Genomic DNA, 27,262 nt, shown 5'->3' with positions numbered 1-27,262 from the left:
CCTTGCGTGTCTTCATCAGGGTTGATGTCACTAGCTTTTTTTTTTTAAACATGAAATTGGGCCCAGTGTGATAGCCTAGTGACTAAATCCTCACCTTGCATCTGCCAGGATCCCATATGGGCAGTAGTTCATGTCCTGACTGTTACACTTTCCATCCAGCTCCCTGCTTGTGGCCTGGGAAAGCAGCAGAGGTCGGCCCAAAATCTTGAGACCCTCCCTGCACCTGTGTGGGAGACTCGGAAGAAGCTCCTGGCTCCTGGCTTCAGATCAACTCAATTCCGGCCATTCTAATCACTTGGGGAGTGAACCAGCAGATGCAAAATCTTTCTCTCTGTATCTCCTTTTCTCTGTATATCTGCCTTTCCAATAAAAAACTAAAACTTTAGAAAAAGATACAATTTGATTATTTGAATGTCAGAGTGTGGGAGAGAGAGAGAAAGAGAGAGAGAGAGAAGGAGAACTTCATTCTGCTGGTTCACTTCCCAAATGTCTGCAGTGGCCAGCACAGGGCCAGCCTGAAGCTGGGGACTGCATCTGAATCTCCTATAGGAGTGACAGGAACCCCAGCGCATGGGTCCTCATCTGCATCTCCCAGGTGTATTGACAGGAAACTGAATCAGAAACATGGAGTAACCAGGACTTGAACTAGGCAGCCCTGGTGGGACACAGGCATCCCAAGCAGAAGCTTAACCTACTATGCCATGATGCCTGTGCTGATGCTTCCTTTTTTCTTTCCTTTTCTTTTTAAAAAATATTTACTTATTTTTATTTGAAAGGGAGAGAGAGATTGATTCCATTTGTTTTAACCCACCCCACCCCCCCAAATGGCCACAATAGCCACAGTCAGGCTGGAGCCACAGCCGGGAGCTTCTTCCAGGTCTCCCACGCAGGTGCAGGGTCCCAGGGCATTGGGCCATCCTCCTCTGCTTTTCTAGGCCATAGCAGGGAGCTGGATGGGAAGTGGAACAGCCAGGACTTGACCCAGCACCCATATGGGATACTGGTGCTGTGGACAGTGGTTAAGCCAGCTATGCCATGGAACTGGTCCTGACTCATGGCCTTTCTGACTGGTCTGTTGTTCCAGAGGCCTGTCTGAAGTCTTTTTTCTGCTGAGTCCCTGAGTCCCAGCAGCTGTTCTTGCCAGCCAGGCTATGTCACCCAGCGCCTGGGTAGTGCTGCTACAGGCAGCATCAGACACTGGACTTGTCAGTGGGCACACTGTCAGGAACACTTCCCTCTCGGCTCACCACTGTCTCTCCGCGGTGACTGCAGGGCGCCCACACTGCGTGACTCATGGCAGACCGACATCCAGGTGAGTGGGCTGAGAGTGGGAACAGAGACAATGCCCTGGACGCGCATGATCCCTGGCAGAGGCCTCTGGGAGCTGTGCTCCAGGCAGGGAAGGGCCAAAGTCAGGGGAGACAGAGCTTAGCAGGTACTTCATTCAAAGGAGGAACCTTGCTGCCTAGAGCAAGAGTGCCAGAATTGGGGAATAAGGCACGGGGTACAAGCCAGCTCCTGTTACGCTTCCAGCTGGCTGAGTCAACGTGGACCACTCACTGCTGGCCCGTGACTCAGTTTCCTTTTCTGTGAAATAGAAGCTGCCCTCCCGTTACCCCTCTCCCCTTCATCTCCTTCTGCGTTAGTATGTATGCAACAGGTTCAGATTCTTAAGTGCCAAAACCCAGCAGCCATTTGGGAAGGCGAGGAAGCATGATGCAAATCCTGCACGTACTGCTTGTTATTCGTCCACGTCATCCACTGAAGGTTCGTAATCGCCTGTCACTCATCATGGGCCTGTGCACACGGGAGCAGGGCACCCCAGGATGCTTCTGGGGAGCCCTGTTGGAGAGGAGGGTTCCCCGGCATACTGGGCCATAAAGGGGATTGCCACGCTCTCCCTCTTGTGAGCTAATGAAACTCACTGGCAGCAAAAAGAATATCTTTGCTAAAGAATAGGTATTGCAGTAATTAAAAAATAAATTTATTCTGGCTTTTGTGTAGGTCAATGAAAAAATGAAAGCTTTAGTGCAATGCTAGGAAAGGCCTCTTGCATTGCTGTTGCAAGGAATGGCTGAGCACACAATGTGGAACAAGGGAAAGCTCAGTGGGAACGCAATGCAAGGTGCACAGGACTTGGGGTTGGCCATGCCTAGTAACTAAGGCTCTATTTGGGTCAGAACAGAAGCGCTGCTGAGAGCCAAGTTCATGGGGTTTGAGCACAGGGAGCAGCCCAGATGGCCGGCCTGTCAGCTCCTAGGATGCCGAGGGCAGGCACGTGAGCCCTGCCTTTCGGGTCTGTCTGAGTTGCCAGCGCTTGCAGCTTCAGGCACAGCGCGGGTCTCTTGGTGTCTCTGGCATCCCAGAATTCACTCCAGGGTTCGGCCGGCTTTGCAATCTCCTAAGGCCATCTTTTAAGAAAGAGGCCTCTGTTTTAGGAGCCTCTGTAATAGGCGCCCTGGCTTGCCGCTGGAGTGGGTAGGAAGCAGGAGGTAGAGCGGAAAGCACACGGAATGCAGGGGCAGAGGACTCCGGCTGCCGCTTACTCCTCTCACTTGTAAAATGGGTGAATTCTCAGAGTCAGCATGAGTTTCTGTATCAAAAGGAAACGTGCCATGTACAAGATCTTTGTCAGCTGTGAAGTTGTCATTGAAAATCAAAACTGTTGTCTTGGGGCTGGCGCCATGGCTTACATAACAGCTGTCTCCACCTGTAATGCCAGGATCCCACGTGGACACTGGTTCCTGTCCCAGCAGCCCTGCTTCCCATCCAGCTCCCTGCTTCTGGCCTGAGAAAGGAGTGGAGGATGGCTAAAGTCTCCACCATTGACACGGGGGGGGGGGGGGGGGGGGGACTGTCACTTCTGGAGGGGATTTCAAGACTCAAGGAGCCAGAGGCCATCTGTCCCATCCAGGGGAAAGTCTGCCCAGAGGCAACCCAAATCTGGCCATATAGATAGCAGCAGCCCTGACCTGCTGCTATCTGTATGGATCCTGGCTTCTGCCTTGCTCTTTCCCCTCACCATCCTGCTCCGTTCTGGACTCTTCCAGAACCAGGGCTCTGGCCAAGTTGTCTTCTTGGCTTAGGCTCTTCTTCCTTCTTCCTCGCTTGTCATCAGATCCTGGGGATTCTGTTGAGATGTTCCGTGCAGTTGGATGTAAGACTGCTTTCTTGGGAGTGAAGGCAGCACAGATCATATCTTAGCCTGGGGTTCCCTAGAGAGCAGTGCTCGGCTCTTCTGAGAGTGTGGGGGAAGCCAGTGGATGAAATCATGAGGCAAGCGAGGACAGGACCAGTGGGATGAAGACACAAGAGAGGCAGAGAAGTCCCATGACAGGTGGCCTGGAGGTCGGAGACCACGTGAGACTCAGTCCAAGTTCAAAGTCCAGAAACTAGGGAGGTTGGTGAGAATCCAAGAGGCCGCTAGCTCTGGAGGCCAAAGGTTGGAAAGCTTGGAGTTCTGATTAAAGGGGTAGGAGAATGGGAGTGTGTTTTAGTTATGGGATAGGAAGGGAAGAATAGGAGAGACTTTCCATGCCTCACTTTGGTTCTCTGCAGGGTTCAGCTGATTTAAAAGGGTCCTGCCTGTACTGAGGGTGGACCTCAGTCTATGCCGTGTTGGGAAGCACCCTCCCAGACACCCTCGAGAACAATATTCTATCAGTTTTCTAGGTAAATCATTGATTCCGCCAAGTTGGCACCAACTGCACGCACTGCAGGAAGTAAGGTGAAGCCTGCCGGTCAACCTTGGCCCTGTTCCACCTCGAGGTCTAGAGACACAGCTGGTCACTGGCGGCTGGGAGAATCCATCAACCTGTAGAATAGCATGTGGGAAGGAGGACCAAGGAAATGCACCTGCCTGCCTCTCCCCTCTGGTGATCTGCCTCCCACCGGGCTCATCATGTTCCCAGCGAACCGGAGTCTGTGCTTCAGACATTTTATCCATGTCTGCGAGTGGATGGATGATGTTGGTGATCAGGGCTCGGTGTGTGACTCATTATACATATTCCAGGAGATCCCATTTGTATTGAAAGCTAAGTGAAGACAGTATAGAGTAGAGGGCAAAAAAATTCAGGCTTTGGTATTAAGGAGGAACATGCAGCTTTACAGAACATGCGTTTGTCAGCACTGCCTTAGACAATGCCTCCAGCTCTCCAGGCGCTGTTGGATTAGTCAGGGTTTATTTATTGCAGCTAAGGAGGAAAGCAGAAGATTTGTTTTGGCTCATGGTTTGGAGGCTGGCAGTCCAAGTTCAGGCGGCCCATTAGGTTGGGGTCTGATGGAGAATGGCACTGGTGGGACATGAGCCAGGAGCCGTGTGTTTCCTCCGCCCTCCACGCAGTCTCCCCTTTCAAAGTCTCATGATTCAGCATTGGCCACTGCCCTGGCAACCTCATCCAAGCCAGTCTCCTCCCAAAGGCCCCTTTACTGCATCACCCACGAATCCATTCACCACTAAGCAAGAACTTGGGTGTTGAAAAATCTGCGTGAGTCTAGGGAACCATAGTCTGTTCAAACCATAGCAGTTGCAAACTTGATTTCCGATAAAGGCCCTAGGTTAGCCTGACGAAGTATTCAGACCTGCCAAGGGTTCTAGGGGAGGCAGAATGCAGAGCTTCCGGCCTGGAGCCTTGCCCGCAGTAGACTGAGTGAGTCAGTGGGGGTAGGTCAGGGGAGAGCCCAGAGAAAGCAGTTCACGTCCACACTGACCATTGGAGGGAGAGTTTAGTTCCCAGCATCCGGGCCTCCTGGTGCAGGACTGTCCAACACACTGCTGCCTTTCTCCTCTGCATGGACAAGCATGATACATTCTAGGTTGCAGGGCAATATGTTAATTTTTCCTCTGAGTATTTACTCATCTTATTTTTTGTAATTGACCTTGATTCGTGTTTGAGATTCACCCTCCCTCAATAGAAGGTTTTAAAAATAATTGGTTTTAAAAAATAATTTTATTAAAAATTTTCAGTGTGATAACTATACATCCTATAGGGTATAGTGAAATATTTCAAGACACACACACAGTATAGGCTGAATGAACAGCCAACCAGCTTTTCCATTTCATTTTCTTTGCTTTGTGCATGGAGCCCATCCATTCTACTTTTGCGGTTCTTGGCACAGAAGATAATCCATTATTGGGAAGTGCAGTCACCCCCTGGTGCTGTGGGGACACTGCCACTTGGTACTTCCATCTGACTATGTTTTGGCACCTGTCATTCAACCTCCTATTACTTCCTTTCGGCTCATTCACATGGGCCACCCAGGCTGACGATCCTGGTAATAAAACCTTAGGAGGAATTTTACATATTTCACTCCCCACAGACCCTTTATCCAGGGTAAGGAGGAGAGAAGGACATATGGCGGAAGAGCTGGACTCCATGCCCTAACAAGCCCCAGGCTGAGTATGGACTGCACGCTCAGCTCCCCTGAGCCTGTGGCCTGGACTGCTGGCTGCATTCTCCCCAGGAAGCTGTGTGACCTTGCCTGCCCCAGTCTGAGTGGCTGGGCACTCTCAGATCGCCATCTGGAGAGGTGTGCAAACGTCCATTCTGATAGCTGGATTCCCTACACCATCAAACCTTCCCACATTGCTTGCCTCTCCCCTCGGTCTCTCGTTTGAATTCCTTCTCCTATGAAGACAAGAACACATTCCACTCATCTCCACTGGCACCCACACATTCCTATCAGGAGGACAGATGCCTGCTTTTGATCTGATTGTGAGCAAGTAAATGGGTGTTCTGGTTTTGTATTTTGATCACTGTGAGCCTGATGCCTCGGAGACAGCTTTGCAAGGTCAAGGTCAGGTTCTGGATTCTGGAAAACTGAGCAGCCTCTGGCCCTTTTCCCGGAGCAGCCACCTGCTGCCCACGGAAACCATAAACACTTCTATCCCTTGTCCTTGGAGGGCCATTGATTTGTTGTCACTTGTTCCTCTCATAGTTGTTGACGCACTCTTTCAACAGTTATTTTTCAAACACTGGGCTTGCAAGGAGAAGAAAGGGAAGATGAACAATAACAAGGTAAAAATGTAAGGGGGACAGAAATCAATGTTTGAGAGGGGGTCTGAAAGTTCTGGACAGAGGGGTCAGGGTTGGGATTACTGACCAATGGCTTAGAAAAATGAGGAAAGTTGAACAGTCACCCGACAAGGGTGCCTGTGTGCAAGGGGCAGCCCGCACAAAGGCAGGAGTGGACCAGGAAGACTGAGGAGGCAGAAAGGGATGGCCAGGAAGAGATGAGGTCAAAGAGAAGGAAAGGTCAGGCCACTTGAGTATACGGGGGAAATTGGGGCCCTGGAGGACTCCAAGCAGCATGCTAAGATGTCATGCACATTTGGCTGCCAAGCTGATGGGCCACACAGGTGATGGGAAGCTCTGGGAGACCGACGGGAACGGATGATGGCCTGGGCAGAAGTAGGGGCTGACAGGACAGGATGTGCAGACACACTGGATGGGAACAGAAGCTTGAAGGATGTCCCTGAGGTTTGGTTTCTTTGGTTGTAGTGTGTCTCAGAACTGATGCAATAACTCCATTTATGCTATCATGAGGACTATGAGGGCATTTGAAAAAAGTTGGTGGGTAATGGGATTAAAAGAGCAGGGGCTATTCTTGTGCCCTAGCTAGTTAAGAGGCTGCCTATGAAGTTGAAATCCCAGCTCATTTGCTTCCTATCCAGTTTCTTGCTAATGTGCCTGGGAAAGCAATGGAGGATGACCCAGAACTTAGGCTCCTGCCAGCTATGTGGGATACCAGGACAGAGTTTCCAGCTCCTAGCTTTGGCACTGGTCCATTCTGGTTATTGCGGTCAATTGGGGGAATGAACCAATAGATGAAATCTTTGCATACAAGGAGTTTTCAAAAAGTTTATGAAAAATGTTATGATAAAACTATTATTGAATAATAAAAAAAAACTTTATACACACAGCAGAGATAGAGAAAGAGCTCTTCCCTCTGTTGGCTCACTCCCCAGATAGCCACAACAGATGAGGCTGGGCCAGTCTGAGTCCAGGAGACAGGAGCTAGGCCTGGGGATGGCCAGCCATCTTCTGCAACTTTCCCAGGATCATTAGCAGGAAGTTGGGTTGGAAGTGAAATAGCTGGGACTGGAATGGGCGTTCATCCAGGATGTTGATGTTTCAGGGGCGGCTTAACCTGAGCCACAATGCCTGCCCTAAGATTTTAAAAATATTTGCAACAGGATGCCCTTCTCATTTTCTGTGAGCTTTCTGAAGTCCCATGGTATGTGTAGCATGATCTGTCATGTGACTACCCCTTCCTTCTAGTGCACTGTGGTCTTCCCCAAGGTTGGTCCTTCGTTGTCTCCAAGAAGAAGACAGTGTAAGACACTGACAGTACCCAGGCAGCTCTCGTCTAAAAGCCCCCAAGCAGAACTGAGACCCAGAAGAGGCAGGCAGGCAGGATGACCTGGAAAGGAAAGCTCAGGGGGTAGTGCCAGCAGAGCAGCCCTCGAGGGGTTTGGAGGTCAAAGGCAGTCAGGGCTCTGGGCTGATGGACTGGGTCTGGGGCAGGCACGGTACTGGTCTTGCCTGGTGTAGCAGAGCATAGCCTTCTGGAGATAAATTGTAGTGGCAATGACCAAGAAGACCACTTGAGTGTGCAGCGTGGGGGAATGAGGTGCATTGGGGCATGTAACACTAAGCAGGGCCAGGGGCACAGGCTCTGAAGATAAGCAGAAATTGTTACCCATAATCCTGGAGGAGGCTGAGGTCACTGAGAGCCTGCAGGGTGGCCGCAGAGGTGGGGGTAGCGCTGCTGCTGATGGGGAAATGGGCCTCGGGGACAGAGCTGAAGCGACTTGGTCCAGCAGCACTACAGGATACTGTGGTTTGTTACTGCTGTCTCTGTAGAGAGAGCTTTGTTCATCACCAGTCTCCCCAGTCTGACTCCTCTTTAAGAAGTTACAGCAAGTTCTTTCTGGTCCAGGTCTGTCCTTTATTGGTCTTCACCTTTGTTTGGTCATTTGCTGAGATGCCACACTGACCCGTGTCCCCAGCTGGCCCTGGCTGTCAGCACAGCACAGCTGGCTCCTCATTTCCAAGTCTGTAGACGGATGGTGGCGCATGCCCAGTCCTCTGTGCCTGTGTGTGCACAGATGCGACGTGATTGCACGCAGACTTTCTGCCTGAGTGGCTCCTACCAATTTGGCTTTGTTTATTTAGTTTTTGAGATCTATTGTCTCTTGGTCACAAACGGAATACATATCCATTGTAGCGTGCAATTGGTTTTCTAGAGCTTGGTTTGAAATTTGCATTCGCTCTGAGTGCCCATCTGGGTGATCTGGGAGATGCCCTTGGGGGCAAGCTCTCCTGGAATGCAAATGTGTCCTGAGCGGCCTCTGCTGGTGGCTGCCAGGGCTTGGGACACGAGTATTTGCAGCTGACGGCTGGCTGTCCCCTGCCAGCCACTCTCGGTGTCCCAGGATCCTGTTCCCTTGGTTTTTGTTGTTGTTTGCTTGTTTGTTTTATCTTCCTTGTCCTTTGAAGCACACTTTTAATAACAACTGGAATAAAAAGGCATGCACTTACCAGAAAACCTCGTCGTCCTGGGGCTACTTAATTGCTCCATGCTCTCCACTTGACTAGCTCATGGGTAACATGGAAGGCTAAGTTATTTTTGTGAGATTTTGCAGTTCATTCGTTGACTTTATTGAGTTCACTCTGACTAAGCAGAGAGATTACACGTCTATTATTTGGCCTACAAAGTAGGAAGAGTTAGGGAGTTGGCAAAATCTACTTCATGCTACGCAGCTTCTCCTCCTGCACCTGTTACATAAACCATATACATGGCATGTCCTCAGCAGTGTCAGGGTGGGACCGACATGTCGCCTGCAGGTTCAGCCCTTGTCTGTGATGCTGGTATCCTGTGTAAGCACCAGGTCCCCATAGGAATATCTGCTGAATCTTTCTGCTTGGCTTCTGATTCAGCTCTTTGCTAATGAGCATGGGGAAGAAGCAGAAGATGGACTAAACCCTTGGGCCCCTGAACCCGTGTGGGAGACCCAGAGGAAGCTTCTGGCTCCTGGCTTTGGCCTGGCCCAGCCCCAGATGTTGTGGCCATTTGGGAAGTAAACCAGAGGTTGGAAGATTACTCTTTCTCTCTGTGTGTCTTTCTCTATCTCTCTTTCTCAAATAAAACAAAATAAGATTTAAAAAAATATTAGTAATAATAACACCCTTTCCAGACATTGGCAGGAAAGCAGTCCCCTTCTTGATTCCCCTGTCATGTTTTAGAAGATTTATTTTGATTTGAAAGGCAGAGTTACAGAGTAAAGGAGAGGCAGAGAGGGAGTGTCTTCTGTCTGCTGGGCCACTCTCCAAATGGCCTGAACGGCTGAAGCAGGGTTGACCTGAAGACAGGAGCCAGAGCTTCCCACTGGGGTACAGGGACCCAATGTCTTGGATACTGTCTGTTGTTTCCCCAGGCACATTAGCAGGGATCTGAATTGGAAGTGGAACAACCAGGACTTGAACCGATACTCACACGGGAAGCTGGCACTATAGGCAGAGGCTTAGCCTACTGTGCTGCAGTGTTGGTCCAATTCTCCTGTCATTTGACTGAAGAAACCAGGACTTTCAGAGGTGATATAGCCCAGGAGTTTGAGTCTGGCCACCAGAATTGCCGTGACTTGGGATTAGTCCTTAAATTGCAACGTGAGAACAAATTGAATCACTCAATTGTGAAGAGCAGAGGTGCTGGTTTCTTGTCTAGGTTACTTTTCTCAGCCTTTTCTCACATCCTGCTCTTAAACAGCCCAGCCTGCCGATTGCACAGGGACTGACGGACAGCTGGGTGCAGGGTAGTGTCAGCCCTAATACGGAAGTCACAGGAACAGGTAGAGGGTGACACTTTGAGGCCTCAAAGAGGAGATCTATGAATTAAAAACCTTTTATTTCCTTTGCTGCAAAAATATCAATTAAGCCAGAGTTCTCTCCATTTCCAGACAAATGATGAACACAAATTGGCTGGCAGATCATTAACTGCTGCCAGCTCTTTCCTGTTCTTGCCACTGCTCCACTCCCATACAGAAGCTCATTTATTGCCACTTTTAACATGCACTGTGCACCTTTTCCAGGCAGTCTGGTCTCAACTAAACATGTGAGGTGAGGGTTGGCTCCGTGCAAAAGGGGATGCTGGGTTCTGCTGGGGGGCTAGTGGACTCATTTAGAGCCTTCCTACACACTGGCTTTCACCTCACCACCTGGAGTCTGCGCCTGCAGATGCTGCTGTGCCCTGGAGCCAGACTTGCCTCCATGTGACAATTTCATGTGGACCAACCTAATAAGGATTATTAGCTCCATTTTGCAAATGAAGCAATGGGGGCTCAAAGAGGCTATATCTATATCTATCTATCTATCTATATATATATATATATTTTTTTTTTCCTAGTAAGTGGGGGACTTAGGGTTCTTAACCAGGGTGGAGTGGCTCCAAATCTCACCCTTACTTTAGTTTAAAAAAATCTGTGGAACATTTAGTGAGATGAAGAAACATATCTACATTCTATCCCATTTGCCATCAATGGTTTTTCTCTATGATTGGAGCATACCCACTCATATATCCCAGTGTTTAATTTTTTTTTTTCGCTCCACCATCCCAAGTGTGGGATATGTCATTCGCACACGGCACCCATCTGACTGTAGGGTTGTCACCCATGTCCTTCCATTTCCTTGTACCTTCCAACCTGTGACTGCGGCACACTGCATGTCTAACTTCCACTTAACTGGTGTCAGACGGTGATTTATTTAATTTTTTTTTCCTTCTGTGCCTTGATTTTTGACCCATTTTTAATGTCTTCGGTATTTATCCTTGTAGCCGTGCATGAGTCTAGCTCGCTTACAACTACTGGGTGGTACTGTACTATGCAATAAACTACGATTCATTTATCCATTCTCTGGTTGATGTGCATTCTGGTTATTTCCAATTTTCCAGTATGATAGACTGAATTTCAATGAACATTCTTATCTGTGCCCCTGGATGTACATTTGAGGTTTTCCTCCAGCATTGGGGTTTCTGGGTCACACAGCGTGAACACCTTCGACTTCATCGGTTACTTTTGAAGCATGTAGCCAAGTGGCCACACATACACACTCCTGTTAGCCGGAGACTTTTCTTTATAAATGCGTGAGTTTTTTGGGGGTGTTTTTGTTCACTTGTTTTTAAAGATTTATTTATTTTTATTGAAAAAGAAGAGTTACAGAGACAGAAGGAAAGAGAGAGAGAGAGAGACCTTGCAACTGCTGAGTCACTCCTCAAATAGCCGCAGTGGCTGGACTTGAGCATAAAAGCCAGGAGCTAGGAGTGTCTTGTGGGTCTCCCACATGAGCACAGGGGCCTAAGGTTTGGAGCTATCCTCTGCTGCTTTCCCAGGCCATAAGCAAGGACCTGGATCAGAAGTGGAGCAGCCGGGACTAGAACTGGTGCCCATATGGGATGCTGGCAGCACAGACAGGGGCTTAAGCTGATATGCCACTTATGCCGGCCCTAAAGAGATTTCTTTTCTGTGTTTCTCAGTTCCTTGTGAAGGTTTTTTGCTGATTGGATGGTATAAAGTGGCATATCGCTGGTGTCTTCCCTGTTTTATAATTCAGAAGCAGAGCTGACATAACCCATGGAGGTGACCCCTGTGTGCATTTTCTTAGGAGAGAGAAGGAGAAATCTTGGACGTATGTTCTGTTGAATGGTCAGGTGGCCTTGCCCTGTTCCGTGGACGCCTTCGTGGGCAGTACCCGTCCTGCCCATCACGTTTCCTGCACTTGAAGAATTTCCCAAACTATGTGTTCTGCCTAGGTCGAAACTAAAAACTCACTTTGCCAACCACCCCTAAGGGAGCACACCGCAGCTGGGGATTATAATCTGTGCTTCAGACAGGCCCACACAGAGCGCATGCGCATGAGGGATGGGGCGCTGTGTGTGAGCGAGGAGCGCCCTAGCCATCCTGGGCGTTGCATATGTTTTGTTGGAAACAGTGCCAGACCTAGAGATGCAGGCTGTGTAGACCTGGCTGCTGCCCTGAATTGCTGAAACACACGGGAGACACTCAGGTGCCCTGAGATCAAAGTACCCGCTGAGTGTAGACGCAGGAGCCCCAAAGTGATGGGGGTGGGGAAAGTGGTCCCTGGGGGCAGCTCCCGCGGTGGGTCCTCTCCTCCCAGCGGTCACCTTATTCAAGCTTCTTTCCCTAAGAACCTTTCTAACTCCAACCTGAGATTCGGTCTTGATATAATCCCAACCTTTTAAACACAGCTGCATTAGAGTCCAATCTTGATTGCTCCTGGTGAGGTGGCCTTGCACGTCCTCTCCATTCTCACAGTCGCTTCACTTCTGTTTGTTGAAGATGACCCACTTCTTATCCCCAGGCTGGAGATGTTGGTACTCGGCAGGTTTGCAAGAGGTCCACTGGGTTTCCCATCTGTTCTCCCCATCTCGATGCTGTTCCCTGCAGTTTCCACTGGCTCAGTGGATGGTTACTGTGAGCTGGACATCAGCCATCCCTCACTCCTCTCTTCCTCGTGGCTCATACCACTTCAGCTGCCTTCAGTGCCGCACTTGGAGTCATCTCACCAACTCCGTTGCTATCAGCCTGGCCCCTGCTGCCATCAGCAACACACGGCCTGTAACTACATCACCAAGGATGTATTGGTGAGCTCCTGAGAGAAGCCGCTTAGGAAGAAAGGAAGTTTCTTTCAGCTTGTGGTCCCAAGGTTCCTATTCAAGATTGGGTGGGCTCATCAGTTTAAGCATCTTGGAGGCTAGAGTGTGGCAGGGGGATGACCACCATGAAGCAGGGAGGCCAGGGGCAGGCTCCTCCTCCCAGCTCTGTGTAGTCTCTTCTTATAATGCTGTCTGATGGGACTCTACTCCAGCAATCTGAAGATTTATTCTTATTGGAAAAGTAAATTTACAGAGAAAAGGAGAGTCCAAGATCTTCCATCTGCCGGTTCACTCTTCAAATGATTACAGGGACTGCAGCTGAGCCAATCCAAAGCCAGGAGCCAGGAGCTTCTTCTGGGTCTCCCACGAGGGTGCCAGGCCTCTGCTGCTTTCCCAGGCCCCAAGCAAGGAGCTAGAAGGGAAGTGGAGCAGCCAGGACACGAACTGGCACTTGCAGGGGGAGGATTTAGCCAAATGAACCATCACACCAGGCCCCCGAAGCGCTTCTGATGCTGCTCACACGCCTGCTGGCTGGTTTCTTCCTCCTTGAATCCCTGAGCAGCTGAGCAGCCGGGACTCTGCCTGCCTCTGCATGGCCTTGCATGCTGCTCTCTGGCTTCCAGATCGGGGAGCTTCCTGGCATAGTCTTCAGAGCTCTGCTGCTGTTCCGGGGAACCCTGGGCTGGTCACTGAAGGCGAGGGCCGTCTGGGTTCTCCTACCAACCCCAAAGTCCACCTACCTTCTCCTCTTCCCAGGAGTGTGTGCTCCCAGCAACCCTTGAGTCTGTCTGCCTTTTCTTTGAGGCAAGAGGTCGAGATGCGGACAACAGGCAGGGAGTGCCTTTGAGGACATTCAAGCCAAAGCAGGCAAGGGTGCTGGCCAGGCACGTGATTCCTGCAAGCTGGAGATGAAGGTTGCTCTGCATTGGTCTCATGAAAATGACACCAGATCAGTGAGTGTTAAGACCAAAAAAAGAAAAAAAAAATCAGGAAGGGATTGATTCGTAGGTTAGAGATTCTTTGAATTCTAATAAACTTGTGGCACTTGCACTGTTGGTTGGGCATAAAGAAACCCCGGGGCCGGGCGTGCGGGGCTGGGGAAGAGCGTGAATTGCCTCTGGGGTAGCGGGATGGCGTCTAACGCATCTGTTCCCATGATCGCATTCCGTTTTCCGTTTCACTCTGAGATGCACTAAACAGGAGAGGAGGCCTTTGGGTTTTCCCCACTGCAGGGGATGATTTAAGCCTAAATAATCATAAAAAGCCACTGCTTTTATTGGCTTTTTATTTTATAAGTTGATGGAAACATTTCATATACACGTTAGGTTTTGTAACCCAATCTCGGTACTTGCTCGGTCCCAGAGGGGCTGTTTGTCTAGCAGGGAGTTCCCCGGCATTTGCATTATTCCTGTGTGGCACATGGAGAACACGCCGGAATAGCATTTCTACTGGAAGGCATTCACATTTCATGCCCTTGTGAGTGTGTGTGTGTGTGTGTGTGTGTGTCCTGCGCGGTGTGCACGCTTGCAGGCTGGCTTCTAAGATGACGGTTCTATCCTGGAAGAGGCCTTGGTGACAGTCAGTCGGAACCCTGGCATGTTCCATACGAGGAAACTTCTGCCCAGACAGGTTAAGCGCCTCATTCAAGGTCACAAGAGTCTAGTGGAAGAGACCAGGCTACAATTCAGGATGCCTGACTCAAGTCTAATTTCCTCCTTGCTACACCACATTGCCTCCCAAATAAGATAATGTATGTGAAATCACTTTGAAAACTGGAGTCCATTACACAAGTGTTGGGTGTGAAGGGGGAGAAGCGGTGGACACGACTGGGTCAGGTCTCTTAAGATCCGAGTGAAGCAGACACATGTCCCGCGAGCAATGAGCTGTTTCTCGTCGGCTCCCTGGGTCTGGCCTCCAGAAAATGAACACTGAAGGGACAAAGTCAAGTTCATGGGAAAATGGGATTAAAAGACACATTTACCTTGGTGCAAGCATTTTGGGAAGGCATGCCTTCTAGGGTTCTTCAGAAAGCTCGTGGAAAATGAAATATTTGTTATGAAAAAAAAAATCCACATGGGTTTCGTGAGGCTTTTTGAAGAATTCTCACAGGCATGGGTGTCAGAAACTTCTGCATCAAAATAAAAATGTTGTTTCAAAGTAATTTTGTCCATTTTGAAAATTCATGTATCGGCCATCTGTATCCATAAGTTTCATATCCATAAATTCCACAACTATGGATTGAAGATGTTTTAAAAAGTTATGTCACACACAGATCCCCTTCCTTGCCCTGAACAATACCGTGTAACAACTCTTTACACAGCATTTACATCGGGTGGATAATCTAAATAATCCAGAGATTCTAAAGTTATGGGGGGAGTGTGCATAGGAATTGCCACTGTGTTTAAGGGGCTTGAGTGTACCCTGGCTTTGGTGTTTGGATTCAATCCCCCAGGGTTCCAAGGGGCTGTTTCCCTTTCTTCTCACCCTCCCCGTCTTCCTCCCTCTAGTGTCCAACTTTAGTTACTGCAGGTAGGACTACAGGCTGCCTATGTATACTATACAAAATATTTGCTAAAGTTATTTGGCCCATTTTTTTTTAAAGATTTATCTTATTTTTATTGAAAAATCAGATATACAGAGAAGAGTAGAGATAGAGAGGAAATTCTTCCGTCTGCTGATTCACTCTCCAGGAGGCCACAGCTGACAGAGCTGCAATGATCAGAAGCCAGGAAACAGGAGCTTCTTCCAGGTCTCCCACACGGGCACAGGATCCCAAGGCTTTGGGCCGTCCTCGACTGCTTTCCCAGGCCACAAGCAGGGAGCTGGATGGGAAGCAGGGCCTCCGAGATTAGAACCGGCGCCCATATGGGATCCTGATGCATGCAAGGCAAGGCATTTAGCTGCTAGGTTACTGCACTGGGCCCGGCCCATTTCTTGATATCAGCCACTGTTTTTGAGAGAGAATTGGGAAATCACATCAACAGGGATAATTGGCTATTATGGAGAAGTGGGTATTGTTAAGAAGAGCCTTCAAATGGTTTTGTGAGTGGAATGTTAATATATTCATAGTTTTGCTTATTAAATTGTTTTTAATAAGCTTGAACCCATGTAAAAAGTCCTTATAACTAATTGGCATGTTTTAATTACAAAACGATATAATTTTCAAAGGTAACAGATCTATTACACTAATACATGATTCATCAAAATAATTATTACTTTGCTTGGAATACTGTCAATTACAAAATATTATTGCAGATTACTTGAGGGATTGAAATTTTGCTTAGGAATCATTAATACATTAATCTACTAAATCATATAGTAATTATGAATAGTTGTAATTAGTCCTATGTTGTCCTGTCTGATATGGATTTGAAATTTATTTTTTAAATCCCATTTTCCAAAGAAGTTTTTGAAGTGCCCTTGTGTTTGAACAGATCTCGGCCCTTTTGTCATTTCTGTGTTCCCTCAATAGGCACGTCTAACTTTACAGTATCTCAAACAGTACCTTTGTTAATTTGTACAAGATCATTGCAACACCACAATTTATTGGTAGGACATTCTTTACTGAGCCTGTTCAAATGTCCTGTATCAGTGTGTAAGATCTGGAGCCAATTTCCTGATCTTAAAAATCCATTTTAGGGGACGGTCTAGGACTCTGTGGTGTTCACATCCCATTTGGGCATTGGTTCCTGTCCCAGCTGTTCCACTTCCCATCCAGCTGCCTGCTTGTGGACTGGGAAAGCAGTCGAGGACGGCCCAAAGCTTTGGGACCCTGTACGCATGTGGGAGATCAGGAAGAAACTCCTGGCACCTGGCTTCAGACTGACACAGTTCCCTGACATTGTGGTCATTTGGGGAGTGAACTAATGGATGGAAGATCCGACTCTCTGTCTCTCTTTCTCTGTAAATCTGCCTTGCCAATTAAAAAAAAAAAATAGATCAATCTTAAAGATCCTTTTCAAAGTCTGACTGATGCTTGCTCTGTATTGCCAGCCCCTTCCAGTCTGTGAGCAACAAGTGCAAGTGTGCAGTGAAAACAAAACCTGTCTCCCTCCCAAACCCGCCCTCCTACCTTCATCTTTCCACACTCCTCACAGTCCACACACACACACTGCGCCTGCACACAGCCACACACACCGAGTACCCACTCTTCTGAAGCCTCCAGGGGAGTGCTCTGGCCAGGCCTTCCAGCGGGGTGTGGGCTGGAGATGGACAGCAGCACTCTGCAAGTGAGTGCTCTGTGCATCAGCACGGATCGCGCGCACTCCCAAAGGGCAGAGGGAAGGAAGTGAAGACGCACATAGAAATGTGCACAATGTTAAATACAAAGCAAACCCTAACAGTTAAGATGTGGCCCAAACAATTGCCTGCCGTGAGCTTGCAAGGCTGTTTTAAGTGCCAGGTGAATGCCGTGGCCAGGCGGGTGATGTCTGGGTGTGTCAGGAACGGGCTGCACTGGGATGTTAAGGGCCGGTGTTGAGATGGTCAATGTGTTGGCTGCTTGCACTTGCTTCCTTGCCTCTGGCGACAGAGCCCCTTGCCTGCTTGTGGGGTGGGAGTGTTTGTGGGTCAGAGACGTGGGGAGGGAAGCGAGTGAGCCCAGGCGAGAAGCAGGACAGCCGGCCGAGAAGGAACCTCCCGAAGCTACAGCCCCCGGGGCTCAGTCGTGCTAGGGTCTTTCGGCAGTTCAGACTTTTTCCCCTCTGTGACATATCATGGTACCTTGAATACAGTCTGTTACTTGCAACTGGAAGAACCATGTATAATACACAAATGACCCCAGGGCTTGGGCATGACAATGGATGAGCGAGGCAGCAGTTACAAGGGACAGAATGCCATCTTCAATAGGCTGAGACCTAATAGCGGGCAACGTTGGGGACCCACCCTCATATCCGGCCCCCACCCCTCCCCTGGACTTGGATCCTGTCTTAGCTCCCACTCTCAGCCCTGACCTTTCTCACTCCGGCTTTATTCTCAGGCTGCGTGTGCCAACTGTCCCCCGCCTCGCACCCCACCTGCCAGAGGGACTTCCAGAACGTGAGGCTCACCTGACCCCCACAGTGAGCCAAGTCTGGAGGCCTACGGGTGGCTGTTAGACTGGAAGAGACCCCTCCTGACCTCTGGGACACCTACAGCCCCAACTCCTCAGGGAGGGGAGGGTGCAGGGCTGTGACCACACAGAGGACAGGAAGTGGCTGCTCACGTAGCGGAAGTGCCCTTGTCAGCTTTGTAAGTGCAGTAGTCCCCTGGCCTGCATTGCAACTCCCGAGAACCCCAGAGCAATGGCCTCTGAGGGCAGAGCAGGGCTGGCGAAGAGGAGAACTGGGTGACCCACCCGGTTAGCTGACCTCACGGGACTTGGCGTGTGCCGGGGGTGTCCATCTGGTCACCTACGATGCACACACCTGCCGGTGTGTATGTGTGTGTAGCGGGCAGGGTGGCGTGTTCTGGTTCCCCCTCTTTTTTGTTTAACCCAAGGAGCCTCTCTTTCTCGCTTGGCTCGAGTACTGTGCACAAGCGAGGACTGGGGAGCCGTGGACGCCTGCGCCGGGAGCCTTCCACAGAGGCACAATTGTGTGGAGGCTCCAGGTGCCACCTGGGATTTAACGACGGGCGATGGGTCAGGTGGAAAGGAACGGCTGCTCATTAATTCCGAGGATCTGCGAGTACATTGCTCACCCTGGCTGCTCAGCATGGAGTGTTGGTTAATTCCAGGAAATCTAATTACTGAAATTCCTAGTCCACCGAGCTCCTTCCTCCCAGGCTAGCATCGGAAGTGCCTGGAAATCTCCTCTGGGGAGCCAGGATGTGGCTGAGCATCGCCGCTCATCCTCTCTCCTCCGCTGCCCGCCCGTGGTGGGGTAGACAAGGGCCTTGGCGCCTGCGCACTCCGTAAAAGGGAAAGAAGAGGTTTCCAGACAAGGCTGGGAATTTGCGGGGATGGAGGGGACAAAGCAGATCATTTCATCGCCTTGATCTGAGGGACTTTGCCCCAGGGGGGGATTCAGAAGCAGAAAGGGACGTGGAGACTGGTCTAGTTAGCTGTGGAAGGCCTTGGCAGGCCATAAATCCGTGCCTGCTGAGAAAAACTGTTTACTTATAGAACCAAACCAAGCACGGCAAGCCTTAATAGACTAGAGCTGCTTGGCTGCTTCCCTTTGTACATTTGGTTCTGTTCTTAAAATACTGATGGGAGGCACTTGGGGTGCTCCCAACTCCTTCCCGGCCCAGAAGAGCAGGTGCCTTAACTCTAACTGGAAAAGGCGAAGGGGGTGGAGGAGGCGCGAGTTAGTCCCAGGCTCCAGGTACCGTCTCCTCGCAAAGGGCTTGTGAGGCCCTTTCAAAGAATTCTCAGAAAATTGATGGAAAATGTGGATTGTGAAAAAAAAAAAAATCCTGTGCATGGTTTTTTTTTTTTTGTACCAAAAGAAACCTATCATTTCCACAAATATCATTTTCCTTTTTAAAATAGAAAAGGAAATATTTGAGAGGCAGAGAGATGGACAGGTTGGCAGAGTTTGCATCCACTGGTTCACCCCCTAAATGGCTGTCATTGGCTATAGCCAGGCCAGGCCAGAGCTGGGAGCCAGGAGTTTATTAACCCAGGTCTCCCACGTGGGTGGTGGGGACCCAACCACTTGCACCGCCGCCTGCATCAGCAGGAAGCTGGGATGGGGAGCCAGACACTCCGCTATGGGGTTCTGTCACCCCAACCCACACATTAACTACCAGGCCAAATCACCTGCACTTGTAAGAACTTTGTGAAGTACTCCCCCACCTATAAAATGGTCCTCAGAGGTCTTCAGGGAAACTGGCATCCACTGGAGATGCCAAATGGAGCTGAAGATATGCTTCTTGCTTTTCTGGGATGCCTACTAAAGGAACAAAGGCAAACCGCATCTCCAAACCCTGGAAGTGTTTTTATTAACTGTGGTTTGAGAAGCAGTCAATGAACACTGCCTGGGTGTCCGTTCCAGGACTTGGGGCTGTGGAACAAGCAGTCGTGTTTGCAGAGAAAGGCTGATCTGGGCCAGTATCCTAGAGAGTGGGCAGAAAGGCTTGATTTAGGTTTTAAAGACAAAAAGAGAAAAGCGGGCTAATAAATTAGTTAAGACTCCCTGAGAGCCACGTTAGAGAGGACTGGGCAGGAAGGAAAGAGGAAAGTGTTAAAGCCAGAATATTCCCTTTCCCCCCCCCCATTCTACCTGACCAGTCAGGGCTTTCCCCACTGCCCCTGCCATACCCAGCTGAAGCCCACCCAGGCAGGCAAAATGGAGTGAAGCAGCATAGTTCAGGACGGTACAGTCTGGATTTTACCTGCTGCATAGGTCTGGACTTGGCGTCATCAGAACCCAAGAGCGGTGCTGTGTTCATAGGGTGTCCGTACGTACTCAGGTCTCGAACCCAGGGCTCCATGGTGGGTGAAGGCCAATGCCTTTCCCTGTCTTTCTGCACCATCGTCAGCCATGACATTGTCCATGCTGTCACTGGTTCCTAAGAAAATCAAATTTGTCTCTGAGCCCCTACTTACCAGAAGCGGAAGTCGAGGTTGGCCATGGGTTAGCCACACGCTTCCTTTGGGTTTTCAAAGAAATCCCAGAAACATGATCTTTGGGGCATCTCCCTGGCCGCTGCCCCCTTACAATGCCTGCAGGGGATGGGTGGGGCCAAGGGGGCAGATGTTTCTGGACCAGGCAGGATCTGGTTGAGGCTCCGAGCCGCCACGTATGATGCACATCTGGCCATCCACACATGGCATCTCTTCAGACAGAGGAGTTTTGGCATCCCCTGGTCCTACGTGGGCGTGGGAGGCACAAGTCCAATCAACTTACACTCCTCCCTGTTCTCCAGTCTTGAAACCACCCGCTTCTCTTCCTATACCTTCCCATTCCAGGGTCCTCTTTACCAACCTTCCTTAATTGTCTTATTCTTCCAATATGGAGTTCATTGGAGGTGTACATGTGCATGGTTCCCTACTGGGCATTAGCAACTTCCACTGGCAGCTCTGAAATGCAAATACCAGAACTCCCCCACAACGAGGGAGCGCAGCTGTCCAGCGCAAAGGCCTCTGCAGACAGATCCACATGGGGCTATGGTGGCAAGGGCACGGGGAGAGCGATCACTTAGCGGGTGAGACATCTGTGGGGTAGCGGTGATGCTGAGCACTGCATTGACCTCTGGCTGGGCAAGGGTGATGCCCGAGGCACTGGATCCTGCAGAAGGTTGAGGGACCCTCAGAAACCTGGCAAAGACTGAGGGCCCTGCCAGACAAAGAGGTGGTCATGGTGAGGTCTGAGGGGCTCGTGTCAACACACCAAACACCAGGTCGGTCCCGGACACCAAGCAATCCTTTAGTTGGTGACAGTTGCTTGCCACCCTGGACGAGGTGCCAAAAACAAACAGTGGGTTCTGACATTCCATGAAGATTGTATGTTTAAAGGGCTTCCTCCTAAATGATAACTTTTCATTGAAATGATGTGACACATTTGGTACCGGGCTTAGCAAATGGTCCACATTATGCATTCATCTTTTCCACCAAGAACAAAAGAAAATGAGGATTCTTCCTGTTGTTCTAATCTGGCTCACTGCAAATGCACCTGGGAAATCAGCAGAGGAGGGCAGGGGCCCTTGGGACCCGTGCGGGAGACCTGCATGGAGCTCCTGGCTCCTGGCTTCGGCCTGCTCTGTGCTGTACTGCTGTGGCCACTTCAGGGAATGAATCAATAGCTGGAAACTCTGTCCCAGTGTCTCTCGCTTTCTCTTTTTGTCACTCTACCTTTCAAATAAATACATCTTTAAAAGGACCTTACAGAAAAAAATGCACATGGATTTCAAAATGTTTATTGCACCCAAATAAGCTTATTTCTTCCTTTTATTTTCCGTGAACTTTTTGAAGGATCCATGCAGAATCCAGCAAGGAACCCAGAAGAAAGACTCCCCCACCACCCGCCACCCACCCCAGGAAACAAGCTGGTTTTGTGTTGTTAGGCTGGAAACGATAATTTGTTTAGAAAATAAAAGGACTCTTGCTGAATCTGTGTTGCCTGTTGTCACTACCATTACCACAGATGTCAGTCATTTCAGAAATCAGGGGTGTGAATCACTGTTTGGGTCTTTCTGACCTCTCGCTAGAAGATAACTGCTCCTTCTAGCATGTTCCTCTGGGCTTGGCTGGGTTGATGCTAAGCCCTAGGGAAAGACTATCCGTGATTAGATCATCTCACAAGGACAAATTTCCCCTTGCTAGTCTTCCCCAACTTTCTTTCCTAAATGTCATCCTAGCAATCATTAATCACAGTGAATAAGAAATTATAATTAATAGAAGCCCAAATCGTTCAAGTGGAAGATTACTCTTTTTGAATTCTTGTATTTTTCTTGGGAGATGTCCTCGAGTTAATTATTTAGTATTTGGGATTTAACACACACACACACACACACACACACACACACACACACACACTCCACTACAGTCTTGCTTCTGAAAAGAACAAATTGATCACAGGATGGGTGTGTGTGTGTGTGTGTTATGTAATGGATGCAGAAGACAGATCTTAAAAAACAAGGTTGGGGGCTTTGTGGCTCCCCCTGCCGGCTTTTCTGGAAGGAAACAAGATAAACTGCTCCAACTCAGAGCTGTAGAGAGGCTGAGGATGTAAAATGCATGAGAGAGAGAGAGCACGAGAGAGAACACCAGAGCTACAGAAGGTCGCATGTCAGATTCTATTAGATGCCGGACAGAGTCTAGAGTGAGGAGTAATAGAGGACTGGTTTCCACAATCTGGGAGGCATTGGCACCTGCAGGGTCCCGGAGGTTTCCCAGGAGCTGAATTATGGAATTCCATCTTTTGGATGGAGTCCTCGTGGGTCTCTAGGCTTAAAATTCCCTGTTCAGGGAGCAAGTATTTAGCCTCGCAATCCTCCATCCATCAGAGTGCCTGAGTTAGAGTCCCAGCTTCATCGTCTCACTGCAGCTCCCTGCTAAGGCCGTCTGGGTGGCAGTGGAGACAGCTCGCCTAGATGGTTTCCTGACATCCATGTAAGAGGCCTGCATTGTGTTCCTGGCTCCTGACTTCAGCCCAGACCCAGCCCTGGCTGTGGCGGGCGTTTGAGGAGTAAGGATGGGAACTCTATCTGTCTCTTAAATACATTTTAAAAAAACACAATAACAAAATAAACTCCTCCACTTACATTGGGAAAACACAGCACATCTTGTTATCAACTAGGATATGAAGATAACTGTTCAAAAACAAAGCCTAGGACAGAGCATGCGAGAAGCCATGGAGTAGAGGCGTCTGATTCTGTGGTCGAGGGGAGAGGTGCATACAGAGGTGTCAGGGCTGCCTCCTGGTTCCCTGGTCTGTGGGCATTGTCAGCTGCACTCCTGGGCAAGCATTAGCATCATGTTCCCAGGTGCAACTGATATTTACATCTTGTGTTTCCTTGTTAGGCTCATTGGTGTCACTTGTTCTCAGCTGGGACCTTGCTATGTGTTTATTCTTCAGGCTCAGCAGATTCTGAAGCTACAAAGCCCTGGGGAGGAATCCTCTTACTCCACGGGACTTTGTGCTGTTCACAGACTCCTGCTGGCATTGTTATAGCACCCGGATCACATTCTTGCTGCCCCATTCACCGTGCTGGCCTCGGGAAAGCCCTGATCTTCCATGCCAATGGCAGAGCCGTGATGGAGATGAAACCGCTCTGGCACAAAGACAGGCGGTCTGGAACTCTGCAGGGGATGGAGCAAAGTTGTTTCAATCCAAGTTGAGCAGCTGAAATGCATTCATTCACTTGATCATCAGGCATTCACACAATTAGACATTGCTCCTTTAATGGCAATACACTACAGAATGAGCCAGCGCAGCTTTTAAGGAAAATTGTTTTTGCTATCTCAGTCTTGTTACAGTATGGCTCACGGTTGGTAAAATGAACCTCAATTTTCTCTTCCCTATATCCTACTTTAAAAAATTAATCATGACTTTGCAATTTCCCCCAAGGAAGACAAGGAATCCATTTCTTCTGCTCTTGAACTAGCTGGCCCTGGTACCTGCTAGGGCCACTGGAGTGTGCTGGAAGTGACAGTATGTCGGTTGGGAATGTACGCTGGCCATCACTCTTTCAGAACCTGTCACCTGCAGGATAACACCAATATAGCGTAGCTCTCTGCTGGAAGACAGGCCACATGAAGGAGAGCCCAACTGTCCCAGCATGAGGACATTGTAGATCATCTTATGACCTGCTGGCCTGCAGGGTCTAGTCAAGATTCCTACATTGGCTTGCTTAACCTTGTGTTGACTGCAGTTGCATGAGTGAGCCCAGAGGAGACCCCGGATGATCCATAGTTTTTAACCCAAATCAGTACTTATTGTTTCAAGTGATTAGATATCAGTGTGGATTACTAGGACACACATGCTCATATGTGTGCATGTATTTGGATATTGCAAAAAATACCCATTAGTGTTTTAGTTAGAACACAGAACAAAGTCCCAAAGTCCCAAACAAGCATGCTACATGCATTCCTAGTGACAGATAACAAAGTGGAATCTTGCCACCAAGCATGGAATAATTTGTTGTAATTAAGAATTTTAAGACTGTCCGTTAGCCAGGGCTGTGGAAAATCATGGCATAATCCTTGAAAAGCCAACCCAGAGAGGCTGTTGCTACTGGTCCAATTTCCTGTCCATTTACGCAATGGACTACATACAGAGTTCTAGAACCATGAACTCGTGTTTGCCTCTGATACCACTAATTAAGACATTGCAGTTATTTCTGCTGATCATGGTAGGTTAGTTAGGGAAGGTGTTCTGTTTGTCAAAGTAGGAGGAGAGATCGGGTGGGGCCATGCTTGAAGGCTCATAGTGCTGGAAGGATGCTCGACTTGAACTCAAATCCACGGGCTGGGGTTTCCTCCGAGGGTCCTTCCTGCCACCTGTATGGCTTGCAGGACATGTAGATTTGAGTTTTCAAACCTGCTCCCTCAGGAAGAGGTGAACTGGGAGTATTCTTTCTTAGAATCTGTCCTGAGGATGAATGTAGCACTCCAAACCGGAGAATCACTTTCTTGGACCAGGAGGATGCCCAGTGTGCACATTGCAAGTCCAATGGGCAGGCACAGTGCTCCATCAGTCCTTATAGTGACCCAGCCTCACACCTGTCCTCCTCCATCCTGCTGGCTTCCGGATCCACCTGCACAGTTGAATGACTTAGAAAGAATTTTCTGAAGTGTGTATTATTCAACCCCCATCCTAGGCTAACTATAACAGAATCTCACAGGATGGGGACCAAGAATCTGCATGTAATTTTAATGTGAAAAAAGTCTCTAGTGTTGTTGATGCCCAATCAACACAAGAAGACATTGAGGTCTACCCCTCTGGATCAAATAACACCAATAGATGAGCCATTCTTTTTAGTTTTTAAATATTTGTTAATTAAAAAGAAATATTTGAGAGAGGAGGAAAAGAGAAGGAGAGAGAATGCGTGCCTCCATTTGCTGTTTTGTTCCTTAAATGTCTATTTTTCTAGGCAAGACCAGATGAAGCCAAGAGCCTGGGACTCCATTTGGATTTCCCAAGTTGGTGACAGCGGTCCAAGTTCTTGAACTATAACTTGCTTTCTGCCAAGGTTCACACTGGCAAGCAATTAGATTGGAAGCAGAGCTGGGACTTAACTCCAAGCACTGTGATATGGGATTTGAGAATCTCGAGTTGTGGCTTACCTCCCTGTACCACAATGCACACCTCCAGGTGGCTCACTCTAAAATAAGTAGCTAAAGATCAAAACCTACCACCGGGCTTTCCGTGTATTTACTCGGGACATACGAGGTTTTTTCTTTTCTTTTTGATTTGGGGGCACTCTGAGTCAACTAATGTTTGGGTCTTAGCAAACCAAAGGAAGAACAATGAACAGGCGCGTGTAGGGGGCAAACTAAACAACAGGCCATCTGCCACAAACTCAGCATCAATTTCACAAATGGCATCGCCTTGCCGAGACAATTTTCAGAGGCTTCAGTGTCTGCCTCAGTCGAGCACAGGCCCTGGAGAGGATCAATTATCCTTCACATATGTGCTCTTAGGAAGCCTGGCAACGGAAGGGACTGGAATGTTCCACACTGAAGTTCTCAGGGTTTTAGAATAAGGAGAATGGCAGCTATGTCGAAATTCAGTGTGCGTTTCTTTTGTAGTTTGATTGCTAATGATTAGCTAATGATTTGGTTGTGATACTTATATTATTAACATAATTGAAAAATAATAGAGGGAAGCCTTTAATAGGGACACATATCATGACTGAATACACATTCATTCATTCAGAAACTAGTTGTTTATTGTGTGCAAAACACTGGACAAGCCATATGGCTGCTTGCAGAAAGGGAATTCTGATGCCAGAGAAGGACTGGACTTTAAGGAGTTGAAGTGAGGTAGCACTCAGCTTGGAAAAAGCAAGGCTGCAGTTGGAATTTGAGTATTGTTTTGAGAAACTGAGTAGCTTAGTGGTGGGGAAAGATGTAGTTGGTGGGTGAGGAAAGACAGACCAAACCATGCCTAGGAGTAAGTGGATATTGGGTAGACTGGAGAACAGGCTGTGTACTGTTTATTATTAGAATGTCAGAGACATTAAAAAGATAGCAACCAGTGGCAGCCCTAGAAGCAGGGTAAGCTGCAGGAGGCCTTGGGCAACCCACTGCCCCCTTTCCATGCTCATGAGGGACATGACCAACAGATCCCAGAAGTCTTTAAATCTAGCGCCCTGGAGAGTTTTTTCATAGTGTCATGCAGCCACCATCAATCACTTGATGTTGGTTCGTAAGGAAAGTCTCCCACACCTTTCTTCCTCCTTTCAAAGGTAAAGGAGCTACTATTTTATTCTGGAGATGGTGACTGGAGAAAGAAGTTCCCAGCTCCCCTTCAATCCTCCCCGCCCCCTAACACTAGAAGTCATAATAGAATAAAATGTGATGTCCTGGATGATTAGTCTGACAACAGAGTTTGGGAAGTCCTTGGATGAGGCCAGGAGGGGAAGACTGGTGGATCAATTAGGAGATTATCACAATAGTTTACCCAGAAGTGACGGAAGCCACAGCTAGCTTACAGTTCTGGGGAACTAGAGGTTTAAGATTCGGTGGTTACGTATTGTGAGGGCCTCATGCTGAAAAGTAAGATGGGAGAAAAGGAAGAGGAAACAAAGGGTTTAATTTACAACAACCCACTGTCCAGCCAGATAATAGAGGACCAAATTCCAACAGGAGTTTTAGAGAAGATACTCCATCCAAACCAGCATGCGATGAGGAGGGGGTGAACAGGAAAAGACATTAGCGAGAGGCCAGTCGGCAGGGCGTGGAGTTCACGGGACAGCAGAGAGCTCGGGTGACTGGGATTGCACAGCTGGAAGTACAAAGCTGTCCCGAGTTGACGAGAGAGACTTAGGAAGGAAATGGGCTTCAGACAGGCCACACAACGAGTTTGGGTCTGGAACAGTAAGTTGGAGATGCTGTGCCACAATGGGAGAAGTTTGTAGGTGTGAAGCCAAGTCCAAGTGAAAAGAGGAACTAGAAATGTGCCTTGGAGAACTGTGTACTTCCAGGCAAGGACTAAAGGGAGAT

The sequence above is a fragment of the Ochotona curzoniae genome, unplaced genomic scaffold (assembly GCF_017591425.1).
Source record: "Ochotona curzoniae isolate NIBS_2020 unplaced genomic scaffold, NIBS_Ocur_1.0 contig_2688, whole genome shotgun sequence".
Classification (NCBI taxonomy): Eukaryota; Metazoa; Chordata; class Mammalia; order Lagomorpha; family Ochotonidae; genus Ochotona; species Ochotona curzoniae.
The sequence above is the reverse complement of the archived record's forward strand: the minus strand, read 5'-3'. Positions refer to the sequence as shown.